General features: G+C 42.8%; 1 protein-coding gene across 1 annotated transcript in view; it reads right to left on the reverse strand.

The window, feature by feature from the left end:
• The window catches only part of LOC107185262 (MAGUK p55 subfamily member 5-A), a 68,068-nt gene that overhangs the window by 14,827 nt on the left and 35,943 nt on the right, over nt 1-17,298 (reverse strand). The gene's annotated exons all lie outside the window — the stretch shown is intronic.

Genomic DNA, 17,298 nt, shown 5'->3' on the forward strand with positions numbered 1-17,298 from the left:
CTGGCGACAGGTGCTTGGAAGATTCGCCTCGACCGATTTTCACTTCCGTCGAGAGTTTCTTATACAGGGTGTCGCGCACCTTTACAAGCATTTAGTGTATGTCACCTGTTTTTCAGGATAGAAACAAATGTCAGAGGAAAATATTATTTTGCTGGAAAAGGTAAATACTGTGACAAGCAAAAAACGTTTCCTCAATGAAAATCGTTCGCCCATCACACAGTATTCATGAATTCCGACCAAATAATACATTCTACCATCGAAAACAAGTAAGACATTTATGATGGTCACGTTATACAGGACACCCTATATACTGCATTATCGTGTCGAAAAGTATGAATTTTTTTTTTAAAAGAAATTTCGTATACTGGATTAGAAAGTCCAGGAATTATTCGAGGCGCAGAATTCCAAGGCCAGTGCTCGCTAGCAAAAAAGATGAAGGTACGTGTAAGACCGTAAGAGGTTCTAAGTAAAGATGCCTGAAACGGGGGAAGTAGCACAGTGTCCTTTTTTTTTTTCTTTTTCCTAAACAACGATGGAGAATACAGGGTTGCTCGGTACACATTCCAGGTTCTTTGAAAGTGCACCGAGATTAGCTCTCGAGCGAATTATTAAAGGAAAAGCGGTTGGGCGACGACGGTGCGGGGTTCGATGGGAACGCATCGACATACTTGGGCGGTAAGCGCTAACTACGGGATGGAGAGCCCACGGAATTAACCCACGGGAAGTTAACGAGTTTTCTGACTGCGTTTCGTACGCGCAATCGAGGCCAGCCCCCGAGGTTACAGCCACTTACCCGGGATAATGTCGTAGTTTCGTAACGGCGAAAACCGTCCGTCTTCGGTCTTCCGCTCGAACCCTGACCCTTTCCCGCGAAATTTCCTTCGGGAAAAAGCTACACTTCAAGGGGGTGTTCCCACTCGAAATTGTAATTTTTAAACGATTTTTAGAACTAAGAATTAATTGACTGAGGAACTTGTTTCTCGCAGATGTTTGTTCACATTTCAAGAAGGCACTGTAACATTTTTGTGCAATTATATTAATAGAGTCATTACATGCTTTTTGCGGTGTGTCGCTCTGAATGACTGGTCACACGTTTCTCGGATCTCTCACGACTTCCATTGCAAATATCAAAATGAAGAAATTCGTTGTATTTGGTAAATTTTAGTATTTTCAAAAAATCTGTCGTGTTCAGTAATCCGATGGAACTAAACTTACGTTTATCGTCGGTAGTTCTAGCGTTAAGTACTATCCAGAAACGAGAAAAACGATGCGAACAACAGAAACGCGTTTGTAAAGAGAGAACAGGTAATTCTGTCAACAGATAAATTCTTATCCCATCTATCTTTACCTCAGAATGTTCAAGAATCCGATTTCCTATGATACTATGATATTCAAGTTTTTATATTTATACAAAAAGCTAATGTCAACGAGGTGTCTTCGAAACGGCGATGACCTTAAAGCTTAAGGCTTAAGTCCACAGTGTAACGTCGCCGTGAAAAAGGCAAAATCCGACGACCGCAAAACCAGGTCGTTCCAATAGGCCTGAGAAAATGGTACGCGCGAAAGTGAATTTTTTACGCGCAGTTGAGTATCGGTAGAAAGTTGCACGCGTGTTCCACCCTTTTGTCATCCCTCCCCATCAATCTATCCCGACCCACGTGTCCCCTGTAATAATTACAAAACGTCCTCTCTCGAGAATAGATCTTTCATGAAGCCAAGCGGTAGAAATTTCTTCTGGATTATTTGGGGGAGATGGAAGGTGTGTGCATTAGTAATGGTCGATATAGTATCGATATTTCGAACACATCGATACTTTTCAATTCGAATATCGATATTTAATGCGACGATATATTACAGTATCGATACTTAACCCATAAATATCGAAATTTCGATACTGTCTGCTCTGTTTTGATTGGTTCCAAAGGTTACCTCCCCCCATGGTGGGAATAACGCTGTTGTTCATGTCGCATTCATCGAAGAATTCCTGTAACATTCTTTTTTTTTTGTTTCTCTAACAAATTTTATAACTTTGCTATATAACCTATTATACTATACAGTGTAGACGCAGCTTTATCGAGCCTCCATTCTGTTATTATTAAATTAAGCCCGTCGACGCAATGCATTCATTGATTCGAGGTTGTAAACGATCAATGAGAAGGTATTTCGGCACGCGGAACTATATAATGTAATACCAGTCCGCACAGGAAAAAGGCGAGGCGTGAATAACGCGTTGGAAATTTCACTCGAAAGTCGCGCGAGCGCGCATTGCCGCTGGCACGCGGTTATTCGATCGGTGGCTCGATTGTGCTCGACCGCGATCGCGGCCGTGTGCCCGAGGAATTTTATCGGCTCGACAATTAGCACACGTGGCTACGCTCGAGTTCCTACCAGAGGATTCGCGGTAACATCGAGATTTTCCTTTCTTTTTTTCTTTCACGCTTCGAAAAACGAGCGAAACCGAAATTCCGCGAATATTCGTTAATTGTCGGACTGCACTGAAAAGGAGAAGAGTATGCTTTTGCTCGACGATTTATCAAACTTTTATTAAACTATTCTTGTACTCGTTTAATAATCGACCAGATTTTTTTTCAGGTCTCATTTTTTCCGGTTACGAAATCATTCATCCGAATACCACAAAGTTACCAAACTTTCGATTTCTTTCGCCGTTTCCAAAGAAGCTATTCATTAGGAACGGAATTTTCCGGTTCGTCATTAGTCTCGTTATCTGCGCCCCTTGCGGGCGGGAACTAACGACACACCCTCATTAACCTTTCTCGCGTGAGTGTGTCTTGACCAACCACGTCGTTTATTGGAAGAATATTATAATATTGTGCTATTGTCGAGTTCATTGCTTTCTGGAATTATTCTTTAGGCTTACGATTTCTCGCGTCTGGTGATGCGATAACTGATGTTCCAAAATATTGTACTTACACGCCTACTGCAAAATGCACAGCAAATGCTTAATTAAAGTTCAATAACCCTATTTCGATAGCTTTTATTTTTCTCCCTACATTTATCATCGCTTATCACTGACGTGTGCACTAAGCTTCCGCTAGGGGAAAAAACATTTATATCAGTACTTGAAATAAATTTACCACCTGGTAGGAGGTTCTCACCCCTACACCACTTTTTCCCCTAGAGAAAGCCGAATTTGTCCGCGAGGTTACAATAAAGAGCAAGGTTCACCTAACTACGAGGCCCGTTGTGGTGAACCTAACCTAAAATAAAGGAAACAGACCGCGGAGTATAGGGACACACGATGAATTCGTCGAGATCTCGAGAACCGATCCTCGATCTATCGGTCGGGGCGCGCCACAATGGGGATCCAGGTGGGTTTTGTTCGTCGAAAAACCATCGGGGTTTCACCGCAGATGAATTCTTCGAACGGCGATCGCGAGAGGGGGCTGGGTGGACGCGATTTTTCCCGTGGATCCAGTTACAAGGGCAACGAAAAGAAAGGGGTGAGGGGTAGAGAAGGAACAAGAGCCCACGAAGGTATTACGGTTGTGGGTAAGTGGCCACGTGAATTCACTGGAGAGAAGAAGATGAAGAAAAAAAAGAAGACAATGCCGCGTATACCCCCCCCCCCCGCAGTCCGGCTGGACAAAAGGCGACAGAAAACGCGCGGAGATGCAATGGCGCGCTGCGGCCAGTCCCTTAGCGTTGCGCGCGCCACAGAACGTAAAACGGGTTCACGTGCACTTTCGCCGTGGTCCTTTTCAAACGACCGTTTCCAACGAACACACACGCCCGCGCTGTTCTCCATTTTCTTTTTTTGCTTTCTTTCCGCCCCCACTCCACGATGATCCGTACCTCTATGCAATCGAACCGACGCGTGGGGAGAAAAGGGAATTCTAATTATCGGGTTGTTGCACCCAATATGGCGGATATACGTGAAGATGTAGGTGTTGTGTTAACGTTAATAAACGAAGAGAAAATGGTAGCACGGGACAATTTTGATTCCTGCACGAAGAGATTTGCTGAAACGAGAATACCGAAATATGACTTTCCTAACCTACAAACTGCAACCTGCAATTATTCCATATCATTTTCACCACAAGTTGGTTGTTTTTATTTCTGTAATTAAAGATAGGTTTATGAATCGGTTGTGAAATTATTTGAATCCCACCACTGGTCTAAGGTCCTAAAAGGGTTAAGTGGAGAACTGACTGATCACACAGGGTTGTACATCGTTCAAATGATCTTCTGGTTACGTACATACGAGTTGTGACAATTGTCCCAACGATCGCGGTTCATCGGCTATCGACGTTACCAGCCCGATCAAGGCCAAGCGACTAGCGCCGTTTGCTGGAAGTCTGGGACGTGTTTGTCGCAGCGGGGACTGCACGACACGACGAGCAGATAAAGCGGATAGGGTGACACATCGTTTCGGAGTGCCATCCAACTATATGCATATACAGGGTGTTCGTGCTATTCCTAACCAGGGTATCTCCTGATAAAATATTCGAAAAAAAATGAAAGAGTAAAAGTAGTACTGGGACTTTTACAAGTAACGTAATGGCGTATGTAATGTTTTTCTGTTTGCCCTATTGTTTTTAGAAATGAAGTTGACCCCCAATTTTTTAAATGAAATGTTTTTTCTTCTACCATCATATGAAAGCGTGCATCGAGACGAATTCATGAGTATACGACACAGTAACCTTCAAGGTCATACAAGGTCACCTTCATTTATAATTACATACGCCATTACTTGCAAAAAAACAGCGCGAACACCCTGTATACATGGCCACTGACGATACAGGGAAACTCGACTGGCTCTCTCCTTCTGTCTCTGTTTGTCCATCTAAAGCGGGCGAGCGATATCTAGGCTAGACGCTGGCTACGCTTTTAAATAGGGATTACTCTTAAAGGGAACGAGGCGACTCGTTTCGACGGGGTACTTCCAGGAAAAACTGTCGAGACCGACCTCCAACGAGACCGACCTCTTTCTGTCTCTCTTTCTGGTTCGCCATTTTCGTCTCGTTTCGCGCGTTCTAACTGGCATCTCGGTACGCATTGGTTGCTGCGTCGCGTGGAACGTTCCAGACGATAAATATTATTCTTTTTCTTTTCTTTTTGGTCACGTATTCAGGTAGTTCTTAGCCAACTGTGTTGCTCGACTCTGAGCTGGTTGATAAATGACGAATACAAAAATGGTACTAAGAAAATAATAAAACGAATGGATAATGATTAAATAAAATGAATGGAATAATTAAAGAATAATAATGAAGAAAGGATTTAAAGAGGAAGAGCAATAATTTACACGGGGCCTGATTTCACAACGTCACCGACTCGTCAATGCGTTAACACGTTCGCTATCGTGATTCAATTTCGAAACCATTTGCGCCGAGATCGCGATTCCATGCGTTACGATACACTCTTGGTGGAAGAGATTCGATATGGTCGTGAAACCAATCGGGAACCAAGATATACGATTGCATCCAGACAAAAGAATTACTAGAACTGTTCTTAGCTGTAGTCCAATAATAAGCTGCGCGGAATTGATTTTGCTTTTTCACCGATCATCGTACAAAACCTAGTCACAAGTACAGTAAATCCTCGGTGAGTGTTCGAAGGCTTCTCGGCACTGAGATGAGATTTAGCATAGCGATACAGCTTGGAATTATCAAGCCAATGATATTTGTTTCAGCCCCATATGACTATTTGTTTATGAAATATATAATGTTCAGTGCAGAAGAGTCTTCAAACACTCATCGAGGATTTACTATATTAGTACAACTGCGATAACTAAATAAAATCTCCAATTTTCATATTTTTTACCGTATTCCACGTACGTCTGTATGCTATAAATGCGTTAAATTTAGGTCTACTAATAACGAATGATCATTAAACACGAATATTTTCGGCGGATGTACACTCGACAGCGTTCGCCGTAAAAAGAATTCGTCCGCCATTGTGGTCGCGGGACTGAAAGCGTTCGTTGATCCAATACGATTCTTAAAGAAGTGCCCCCTCCCCCCTTCCTGTTTCTGTTTTACAGAATAGGGTGTGCCCTTTCGAGGCGAAAGGATCTGGTTTTTGTCTAGAACCGTTCCACGAAGTACCCCGTCACCGACTCCGAACCTGGGACAGACCTAATGGCGTTGCGCCTCTTCAGACCACGAACTCTCTTCGGCGGTCCTCTTCTTGCGAGGAATCCGCTAATACCGGCCCATGCTCCGTCACGACGCCGCTCCGAGCTCTCGACAGCTTCTCCTCCATGCCTGACGAATCACCGGTGAAAACACGGTGGAAACAGTCCCTCGTGAATTTTTACTGTTCCATAATTTTCCGAACCTTTTTTTGGCTCACCGAACAGTGCTTCGAGTAGAGAGTGTCGAAAATAGGTGTAGTTCCGTGGAAAGGATGATTCCTTGGGTGATTTGAAACAACTTTTTTCTTAACGAAAATGTTCTCCGAGAACATTTTCGCTGAGGAAAACGTTGTTTCAAATCACCCTAGAGATCACGCCTTTCAAGGACTTACAACTATTTTGGAACACCCTGTATATGATTATTCGGGATAAACATCGTAACTTCTGTCAATTTTTGAGATAGGTATTTCTCTTAAAAATGAAGATTCGATAAAACATACATATTCCTATCCATTAAACATATGTTCCACTATATAAACTTACTTTATAAAAATAAAGTGTCATTAAGGTTTAAATTATATTAGAAATTGTAGAACCCTTATATCAGCTCTAAGGCACTAAAAGGGTTAAATACGTTTTTTTGTTCCAATAAGTGAACCGATCCAACTGCTTGTTAACACATCATTTAATACACTAATCCTTCTAACTTCACAAAAGAACTCGAGTCACTTGGTCCAATTTTGAAAGAATTGTTCTGTTTTAAATGGTGTACGAATACTTTTTTGACCCACTGTACATACATATTTAGTTTTAAGGATTCAATTTCATTGATTGGTTCGGTTGTACGAATTTACGCTCGGAAGTCGTTCGTGCGATCTAATGAATCCGATCACAGGTTGTTTCGCGGGTGGATCAAACCGAGCCCAAGGTTCCGACGATTCTTCGGCTTAATCTCCTGCGAAATCTACCTCGCAGCATTTACGTAACGCGATACGCTATCATTTTCGCGACCGTGCGCATCTTGGATTCAATTCACACGGGATTTATCGTCGATCCCAACGCGTCTTGGACTATTTCTCGAAGTTCAAATTGGAAATATTCATAGATAAACCCTCTGTCGTAATTTAACTAACTTCTTCACTTTCATTTCGCAATAAAATACATCATTTTAATCATCGTTATAAAAGAGTACTGACAAGTCATTTGGACTTGTTTGGTAGTTCTAGTGTTAAATTGCACAGTTAGTAGAAACATTAATATTTTTCCGAGAGAAAAAGCTGAATCAAAGATTGTCAGTCCATGGAAATAAAATAAATCGTAATGGCGTCGAGCAACAGGTTTCTAGGAAAAGGAAAATTCCTGTGACGAGGGACAAGAAAAAACTCCACGGTGGAACGTTAGGATCGAGAGAGGATCGTTGAAATCCCCCGGGCCTCGCGATACATACCTGCGCCAGGCGGGCGCAGGTATACAAGCAGGGCCTGCAGAAACGGAAACACGCGATCCCCTCTTCCCCTACACCCCCCCATCTGGCGCACAATGTGAGAACAAGTGTCTAATGGCTTTCCTGGGCGAGCCGTGATTATGTAACCACCGTGGATCGCGGAATAAAAATTATTCCCGTGCGAGTCGAACGTTCTTCGGACCGTGGAGAGACCTCGTTGACCCGTATATTTTTTCTCGATAGAAGATCGATTTGTCCCTTGAGTTCTGTGAACCCTTAGGCAAATCTTCAATTTCATAGAATAGAATTACTCAAGAATAACAATTAAAGGTCATGTTGAAATAATAACAATAAAGGTATGTCAGTAGGCCGAAAGAAGCGTTCTCTTGAGGAATTTTTCTCTCAAAAACTATAACACTATTTTGAAATATCTTTGTTTTATTTGAAAGAATGTACTTTCAACTATCTCTATGAATTTTGGCGTTAAAAAATATTTATTAGTGATAAAGTTATTAGCAATCCTCCGGAGGTCCTTTTCATAACAGGAGTTTGCGATGACCACGATATCTCGGAAATGGATAATTTGAAGAAAAAAAACTAGTTGATATATTGAATTATTTAGCGCATGAACGAAGGATTTTTTGAAAATTTCTATTCGGGATAAAATGGTAGAGAATATTTTCAAGATGTTGTACTTATGGAAAATGCACAAATTGAGAAATCGATCTTTTGAAGGTTTGTGATTGAGCATGCTGCTTAATTGCAAAATATTTGTATACAATTTTTCTTTGTGCGTATGTATATTTCGCGTATACAGGCTGGTGGAACCGACACGGTGAAGTCGTAAACCTATGACAAGCGACTCCTATTAACGTCACAAGAGCACAGCGGCCGTATACATTATTGCCCGTCAAGAAGACAATACCGGTAGCTAACTGTAATGCGTCCTATCAGGAAACGAGGAATTTTAATTAGCGTTCCCCTAGCCGGAGTGTCTCACTCTCTTTCTCGTCCACGCTTGAATATCCATCGACGATGAATCGAAAACACGTGAGAACCACTAAAGAGGTAAACCTTGGAGAAATTAGCTTAAGGCTCCTGTAAAGGATACGATTTGTCGTACGACCTGTACAGTTCAGACGGTCGAAGACGACCTATGCTACCGTCCAGATGTACAGTAAACCTTCGGTGAGTGTTCGAAGGGTTTTGACAGTGACCATTAAATATTTTATAAACTATTATTCGTATGTGGCTGAAACAAATATCGTTGGTTTCGGAATTCCAAGTTCTATCACTGTGCTAAACCTCATTATAAAGTCAGCGTTACACCTGGAGATTTGTCCTTGTCAAAGAAGGTTATTCAGTTCGGTAAATCGCAACTGAAATGATAGTCCTGTTTATTGAAAAACAGTAACATTCTATTATGGACGGTACTGCATTCTCTACAATCATTCAAAATATAATACCTAGACTGCGGATTTTTATGCAAATATAGATTTTTGTCTATTTTACAAAAACTGGCATTAGACAGAAATTCGTTTACTTTATTAAGGATACTATTAGGTTCGAAATAAAACAAATACATCATGAAAGTTCATTAAATATTTTTGTACCCTAAGATTTAAACAATCATATTAGCAATAAATGCATAAAATCCGCAGTCCAATAATCACAGTCAAATAATATCACCCCACGACAAGTCGTATCCGTCTATGGGCCGTTTTACGGAGCCCAAATGGACCCAAAGACCCATCTCTCTGTCGTCTATTCCGTCCTACGCGAGTAATACGAGTAAGTATAGGTATATGTGTGTCCCTTCCGCGAAATATACCAAAAACAATATTTTTTCAACCTTCCTTATCTAACCTAGACCCACAAGAACACGCTTCGAAGCCTGGGAGAAATCAGCCTGGACACGTCGATGCCTGAGAGAGCAACCTGGACGTGTCCTGGCTTCTTTCAGCCACGAAGTTTACCGTTGTCTGCCCATTCATGCTCGTTAACAGAGTGCCTGGCAAATATACATTCATCGTGCACGAAGAGATTAACCATTTTAGTACCTCAGAACCGATATATCGACTTTGTGGAGTTTCCGAAAAACATCCTGAGCAGATATACAGACTTTATAGATTTTCCGAAAAATGCCTTGAGCCGATATATCGACTTCAATAATGTTTTTATTTTTTGCTTTCTAGTGTATTCTTTAAAGTCTGTTCAATTTTTTCTGTAATATTTTGAGACATGTAATGACACTTTATATTTTCACGAAATAAATTTATATAGTGCAACATCCGTTTACTGGAGAGGAATAATAAAATTTATTTATTTAATGAAATTTAAATATTTTCATTTTTAAGAGAAAATCGCCTATTTTTCAAGGTATTTTTGGACGGTACCCAGAAAGCATACAATGTACTCTAAGGGTTAAATACCACGAGTGGTCTTCGCGGGCCTCTATCGAGCTTCTGTGTATGCGTGCAAAGAATGCAGAATTTTTTCGATCGATCGAACGTGGTCAGCAAATGTTTTAGGTTTCCGTGAGGAACATCACGCTACCGTTCTCGGTTACCATCGTCGTCATATACTCCCCGTTCTGGTTAAGACGTTCGAACGATCTGGGCAGAATACAGTAATTCCTCGATGAATGTTCGAAGGCTCCTCGACACTGACAAGGGAAGGTTCCCAGGTGTAATGCTGACTTTTTAATAAGGTTTAGCAGAGTGATAGAGCTTGAAATTCTGAACGCAATGATATTTGTTTCAACCTCATATGGCCATTAATTTATGAAATATTAAATGTTCAGTGTCGAGGGATCTTCGTACACTCAACGAAAATTCATCGACACACGTTCCAATCGACTCGTTCATAAACACACGACACAGATCTCCACGATTCTGAACTTTCTACTAGCTCAGAGCTACCGGACGTCCCGTGGACACCTTTTCAGCTACGGAACAAGACGAAAGGGGGAGGACGATTCTCGGTCGAACGCGTTCCTCGAATCGATTTCCATACAAAGAACATAACACAGACAACCTGAACAACCCTGGGAGGATTAGAGGTATACAAGGTGTCCGCTTGAACAGTGTATAGACTGTTATCACATAAACTATTTAAAACACGAAAAACGATGGTGTCATAGAAGAGAATAAAAAAAAGTGTTTGTCTACCTGTTTCTATTTGACCAAAATTGTATAAATTTCAACATTTTCGATTCCTCGAGCTAAACACTATGAACTGTTAAAGGGCAATGGTAGAAATTGGCCAATTTTGGACACTTCATTACAATTCATGGTTCCATGGAACCATGAAATGACAACAATTTCATGGTTCTTTGGATATACTCGGCGCCAACCTACGATGAGAATTTACCAGCTGATTTCTTACATAATTACTTTGCTAATGGATTATCATTCGAAGAGGACAACGACGACTAATTAGATGAGTTTTGCTAACGACGATATTTCAAAGGGCAGGGCATTCATCTCCAGGGTAAATAATTATACATTTTCGATTCCTTAGGACCTGTCGAAACATATCCTGTAAAAAACTTTCGTTGCCAGCCAGGTCCAAAGTTGGCCAATTTCTACCATTGTCCTTTTCATTCTGGACCACTTTGGGACACCCTGTACATGTCGCGAGACCGACAAACCACGGTCTTCCGGAGCAACAACAGCCGGAAGTACAAAGATTCTCTCTAGATTTCGAACGGTGGGTACAAAAAAAACACCTACCAGTGGAGGGTTTTGAGGATTCTCATGGCGTGGCCTCTCACGGATACGTCCTTCGTTCAAACCTCATGGACGGACCTCTCTCACTCTCTATCTCGTCGCGGCGTTGGCCGACTGACGAACGAGCAAAGAATCTCTAATGGCTCGCTATATCTCTCGCAGTACACCATCCATTATTCCATCTCGATTCCACCAACGTTCATTCCTGTTCTCCGTTGATTCCCATCCTCTTCAGAGGTTAGAAACAATCCTCTTCTAGGTCCCTCGACGTTTAATCTTCGTTTCTTCCGGTTCCCTCTCGGCACAAACTACAACACCACCTCGAACATTCCCACACCGTACGATCGACACCAAAGAGCACACAAAGACACGTACACAATAATTTCTCGATATTCCAACACAAGCTCCCACCAGCGCGATCTCTATCCCTCTAAATTCCTCGTTCAAACGACATCGAAAAACACTTCTCGACCACCACTAACCTGACAATACTGCGCGCGCACGTTCGAAGTTTGAACCGCCAAACTGTTCGAACTTGAAACAATCATGGGATGAAAGTGTGCGTATTTGTTTCATTTCCCAGTCGTGTAGAAAGAAGAAACGTCGGCCGTACAAGAAATCGCAGAGAACGGAGAGAGGCACACACGAAGAACGCGCAGAAGAGACTCTGCTGGCACGGCGAAGAAGGTGTATGCACCTTTTGAAGGCTGCACGCGGCGGCACACAGCGAGCACGAGGGAACGAAGAGAGCCCCAAGAGGTGGCGGGTCGGGGCGCTTGCGCGCGCGCGCACGCTCTCTCTCTCTCTCTCTCTCTCGCTATATCGCGTGGAGAACGCTCGTACCGGTTTTGGCCCGCCGCCGGACAGGTATTCCCGACTCCGTTAACCGCCTTAATTGCGCCCGGCTCATATCACTCGGAGATGTACGGAAAAACTGACGCTTTTTTCACCCCCAAAATTTTCTATCGTCCACTAATCAATGCTCCACGACAGAACCTCAATCACATTGGTCACTTTTGGAAAGTCACTCTGTTCGGACGAAGCACTAAAAAAGTATATATCCCAAGTGTTTGATCAACTGTCGTATCGCAGTGGATGACACTGTGGTCGTCACGAAAATGTCCCTCGAGTATCCTCCAGAAGATGTTCGAATCCCACTGGAGGATCGTCGATCGCTGCGGAATTCACTCTGAGAGAGAGACAGTCCCGAGAATCGACGCGATATTCCTCCGAGTATTCGATGGATCGACTCCAATACGTAATAATCGTAATGTGGTTCACTGATAATTTCACGTTCAACGCATAGTTTCACTTTCAAGGTCGCCCGTGTATCTTCGATATTTCTGATTTTTTTCCTACGTTGTACACACCGATCGTGGATCGAACGAGAACGGCGCACGATGATCGTCGCTGGCATCCCTCCAGCTTCGAACTGACGTGAGTTTGTTGGCTTCGCTTTACTCCCGACACCGAGGCAAGCCGGTGTGTTGTTCCCCTTCCCTCTCTGCCTCTTGCACCGTGTACTCTGTCCTTTTCTTTCACCACGGCGTACCTCGTTCCCTCTAGCGGAGTCCTCCTCTACCTTTCAGCTGCGCGTTCCTACCTAACCTCTACTCCCCTCTCTCCTCCACGAAGTATTCCTACCCTACCAATGCTTATGCTCCAAGTCACGTGTCTCTGTCGAACCTCCGTTGCCCCGTGGATTCCCTCCTTCTTGCTCTTTTCTCTCACGGGCCTTCTCACGGAACGTATATACACCTCTTTCCGTCCGTTTCTTTAGCCTCTCCTCTCTCTTCTGGAGTCCCCGTCGTCTTCTTCTTCATCGTCGTTTCTGTTCCTCCAGAGATCCGTCGTCTCTTTGTTCGTCGCGCGCGAGATTCCGGGCTGAGCTTTTGTTTTTCAACGACTCCTCTTTTCGCGGAGTGAAAAGACGGTGGAGAACCGGCCTCCTCAAGGGTGGAGGGATATCATCGGGGATAGGGGAATTGACGAAATTGTCGATGAAATCTGGGGAAAATCGCGAATGGCCATATTAATGTGACCATTTGTCTGCATTAAACGAAGCCTAACACCAGTTTTCTGGAGCGTAATTGTTATTTTTTGATGGGGCAATGTCATACGGCTGGATCAGGGGACAAATTTCACTAGGACAAAAATATTCCATTACTGGATTGGCCAGGAAATGAATCCTGATCTTGATCCTAGTGAGAATGTTCGGGGGAACTCCTGAAATTGGAAATTTTGATAGAAAATCGTTACAAGTAAGGGGGTTCTAATAGGAAAAGTTCATTTATTTAATATTCTTCATTCACTAGTGAAACCTGTATCTTTTTCTTTTCACTTTAATTAACCACATTTTTCGAGAAAAGTCGTTCGTTTTTATCTCAACCACAGTACTCGAAGAAATTGAAAATTTGAAAATTGTGATTTTATAATTATGTCATGTAGATTAGGCGTCGGAGGAACCATAATAAATTTCGTCATTTTTTTCACCGTCACTTCTATTCGCTCGAGGAAATCTTCGTTATCCGTAGATCCTATTTCCCGCTGATCTGAACTTCCTTCAGTGATTTTCCCCAGTCTCTCTGCCCGTTATCCCTTTTTTTCCCTTTTCCTTCCCAACGTCCGCACCGAACGAACGCCCCCCCCCCCTCCGTGTTCTATCCTCGACTCTCTCGCGGCGGATGGCATTCTCCTCCCTCTCGCTTGCTCCCGAACGTCTTCCCTCCCCCTGTCTCGCTCCCTCTCACGGTGTCGTCGCTCCTGCGTTCGCCGGCCGAGCATCACGTACTCCCAGGCATTGAAGTCTCTCTCTCCAGGCCACGCAACGGCCTGCAGGAACGCGCGCGAACGAGCGAGCGCCTCGAGTGAGGCTGCTGATCCGCGTTCCTTCGCGTTTCACGTCTCTCCGAGCCCCTCTCAGCTGATTCCTTCGTTTATTCCTCGAGATTCATCCTCGTTTATTCCTCGAGGTTCATCCTCGTATTTCTCGCCCGAAACGAACCACACCACCGACATGAAATCGTGATCCAGACCGTTAACCCTTGAAACAGCAGAGTCTGCTGGGTCCATTTTGACCCAGGATTTCAGAAACTTCACGCATACATAGTTAAGTATATTCTTTTCCTTTACATATTGCAGCTGCCATTGAAACGCATTCAGAGTTGTTGAACGACACGACCTTGGAGTGACCTTTAACTCTGGACCTATGTTCGAGGTAATCGAGGATCGATCGAGAAAGGAAGAAAGAACGGAGGTGGATGAAATTAATGTTTCCCTGAGAGATCTGAAAAGAGATATAATCGAGCTAAAACAGCCTCGCAGACCTCTAATATGCACGACCTACTGTCCTACTCGCGGACAGAAAAGGCAACGAGAAACGTTCTGGATCAGAACCGTTTCTCTTCCCCCTGTCGGTTGACAGGCGTCTAGCAACGTCGAGCAGAACGCATCGTTTCTAGACGATTCGCAAGACCTGATTTACCCCCTGAAACTTACTAAAATTCAAGCGCGGAAAATTGGATCAAGTCCAGTTCCGGTTGACCCGACTACCTTAAACATTTCTTTGTTCGCCTAGCCTTTTTCCGTACTCGAAACAAATGTCCACTGGGCTCTGGGATGGTCCATAAAATGTTTAACCTGTTCCTCGGAGCGGGGAATCGTAAAGAGGGAAACATTAGTCGAAACCAAACCGAAACTAGGCTTCGAGAGAGATTTAAAGAGAATCGTTTAAATACTAGACTGCGGATTTTATGCGTTTATAACGTACAGAATTCTACGGAATTCAGTGTACATGTCACAGTAAAAACGTGAAATTTAGTAAATGTATGCAATTATGTACGATTTTAGCAGAAGTATGAACCGAATATAAGAATGTATGCTATTTCTAGTAAATGTATTAATTTACTAGATAATGCATACATTTCCTACAGTACGTTACTAAAAGCGTAATGTCAAAAGAATAATTGTTTGAAATATAGGTATATTTAAAGAACAAAAATGAAAATCGAAGACATACCGATTTATTTTTATAATTTAGGAACGTTTTTTAAGAAAATTGGTTTTTATTTAATATAAAACGATTCACTTAACTGTACCACCGAAATTTACTAACTAACACCTGTTCTTGTAACTTAACCCATAAATATTTATTTTCAAATAAACCATTGCTTATTGTTCGAGCTCCAAATCCATTGTCTAAGTTAATCACCAACACAACTACCTACTTAAAATTAGTGAAACTTGGACAAATAATCGTACAAAGTACCTAAAAACGTAAGTAAAAATTTTGTGAAAAAACTAGGATCTCGTTCAGAATGAAAAAAAAAATTGTACGAACATTCCAGCAACAAGGAAATGACCGGGAAGATGTAATCTCCGCGAGGCGTTCGCCGATTTCACGCGACCCGAGTTGCCATTTTAATTGCCGTGGCTCTCGATTACGCAACCGTCGCGACGATCTTTCGAGCATTGTTTATCTAATCGTCTGGTTACCAAAGGAGCAATTTTCGTCGTAGGTAAACTGTGCAATGTTCGCCGAGCATCCCATAAATTTTCAGCGAAAATTCCCAGCCCGCAGATCGTCGAATTTCCGTCGTTCCAACACGCGAATTCATTTCGATCGACGAGGACGTGTTATGAAACGATTGCGTAATAACGAAAAAGAGGAACAACACGGTTACGTGTGTGCACACCTGAATTCGGATGGACGTTGGTAATGTATTTACGGGTGTTAACGCGAAATTCCCCGAGCGATCGACGCCACCGATACGCTGCGAAAGCGTGATGGACAGCGAATTAGGATCGACTATCATATATCAGTTGTTTTGACCCTTTCCGATCTGGTGATCTGTTTTCTTTCAAAAACTCAATTCCAAAAACAAAAAACTAACACTACTAATTTGCTATAATCACGTTAAAGCTTTCTTGAAACCATGCTATACTGCTAATAACAGAGTAATCTCTACTGTTCACGATTCGTGGTTCACCCTGTATATTATTATATTTACTTATACAATTATATTTTATTATACAATTTAATTCAGTGAACGATCAACGCCAGTAGTTCTAGTATTAAACATGCAGAGAAATGTTCGATCGAACAGCTAAAACAGTCAGAATAATCTGAAATCTGATCAGGTTTCGTGGTCCACCCTGTATACACCGTGCAACGATTCCAATTCGCTTCGCACAGCCGACGAGAATCACTCACGAGCGGAAGTGTCGCAGCGAGGAGAACGCCGTCCGCGTGTCGCCACGGCGAGCCAATAGAAAAAAGAAAGAAAAAAAAAAACGGTCCCTAGTCGGGCCCCCAACGGAGTTTGCCGTTTTACAGACCGGAGAGACCAGCCCCCGAAAATTCAAGGGATCCTTCGTAACACGTGTATATATGTATACTCGGAACAGGCCACAGGAACCGAGGGGCCAGCGGATCGAACGTGGTATTTTATGGAGAGGCGACCGTGGAGAACAATGCCTTCCTCCCTTTCCGCTCCCACGTCCCGCGGAGAAAGACGGAGAACAGAGTTCTTCGAGAGAAACCAGATTCGCGGCGCGGAAATTGCCGGGGCAAAAGTCCCCGAGTGGGTCCAGGAATCCTGCTTTATTTTCGTTCTCGAGTGGGTCTTAGGGGGGGGGGGGCAGGTCCTCTTTCCTTTTCGACCGTATGTCGCGAGGTTCGAACGCTGCGGGGAAGGGGCCATTTTTAGAAACTTTACGAAAAACGTCCTCGACGAGATCGTACGAACTTTGTGAATTATTGTCGATGGGTTAGGTTTAAACTAGTCTAAATTCACTTTAAAAATCACTCAATTTTCGATAAAGCGTCCAATATGATTCCACACTGGTCAGGATGATTAGGACCAGTCAGTCGACTGCATTATGAAGATGAAGATTTGAAAATGTTGCGTAGTTTTTTTTTTTTAAGTTTTATCCCATGATAATTTCATATTTTTTCTTCTAGTTCGTATAGATCACAATGAGGAAAAAAAAGGATTTCAATGAGAAAAAAAGAAAAAGGAAGAATGAAG

The sequence above is a fragment of the Dufourea novaeangliae genome, unplaced genomic scaffold (assembly GCF_001272555.1).
Source record: "Dufourea novaeangliae isolate 0120121106 unplaced genomic scaffold, ASM127255v1 scaffold55, whole genome shotgun sequence".
NCBI lineage: Eukaryota > Metazoa > Arthropoda > Insecta > Hymenoptera > Halictidae > Dufourea > Dufourea novaeangliae.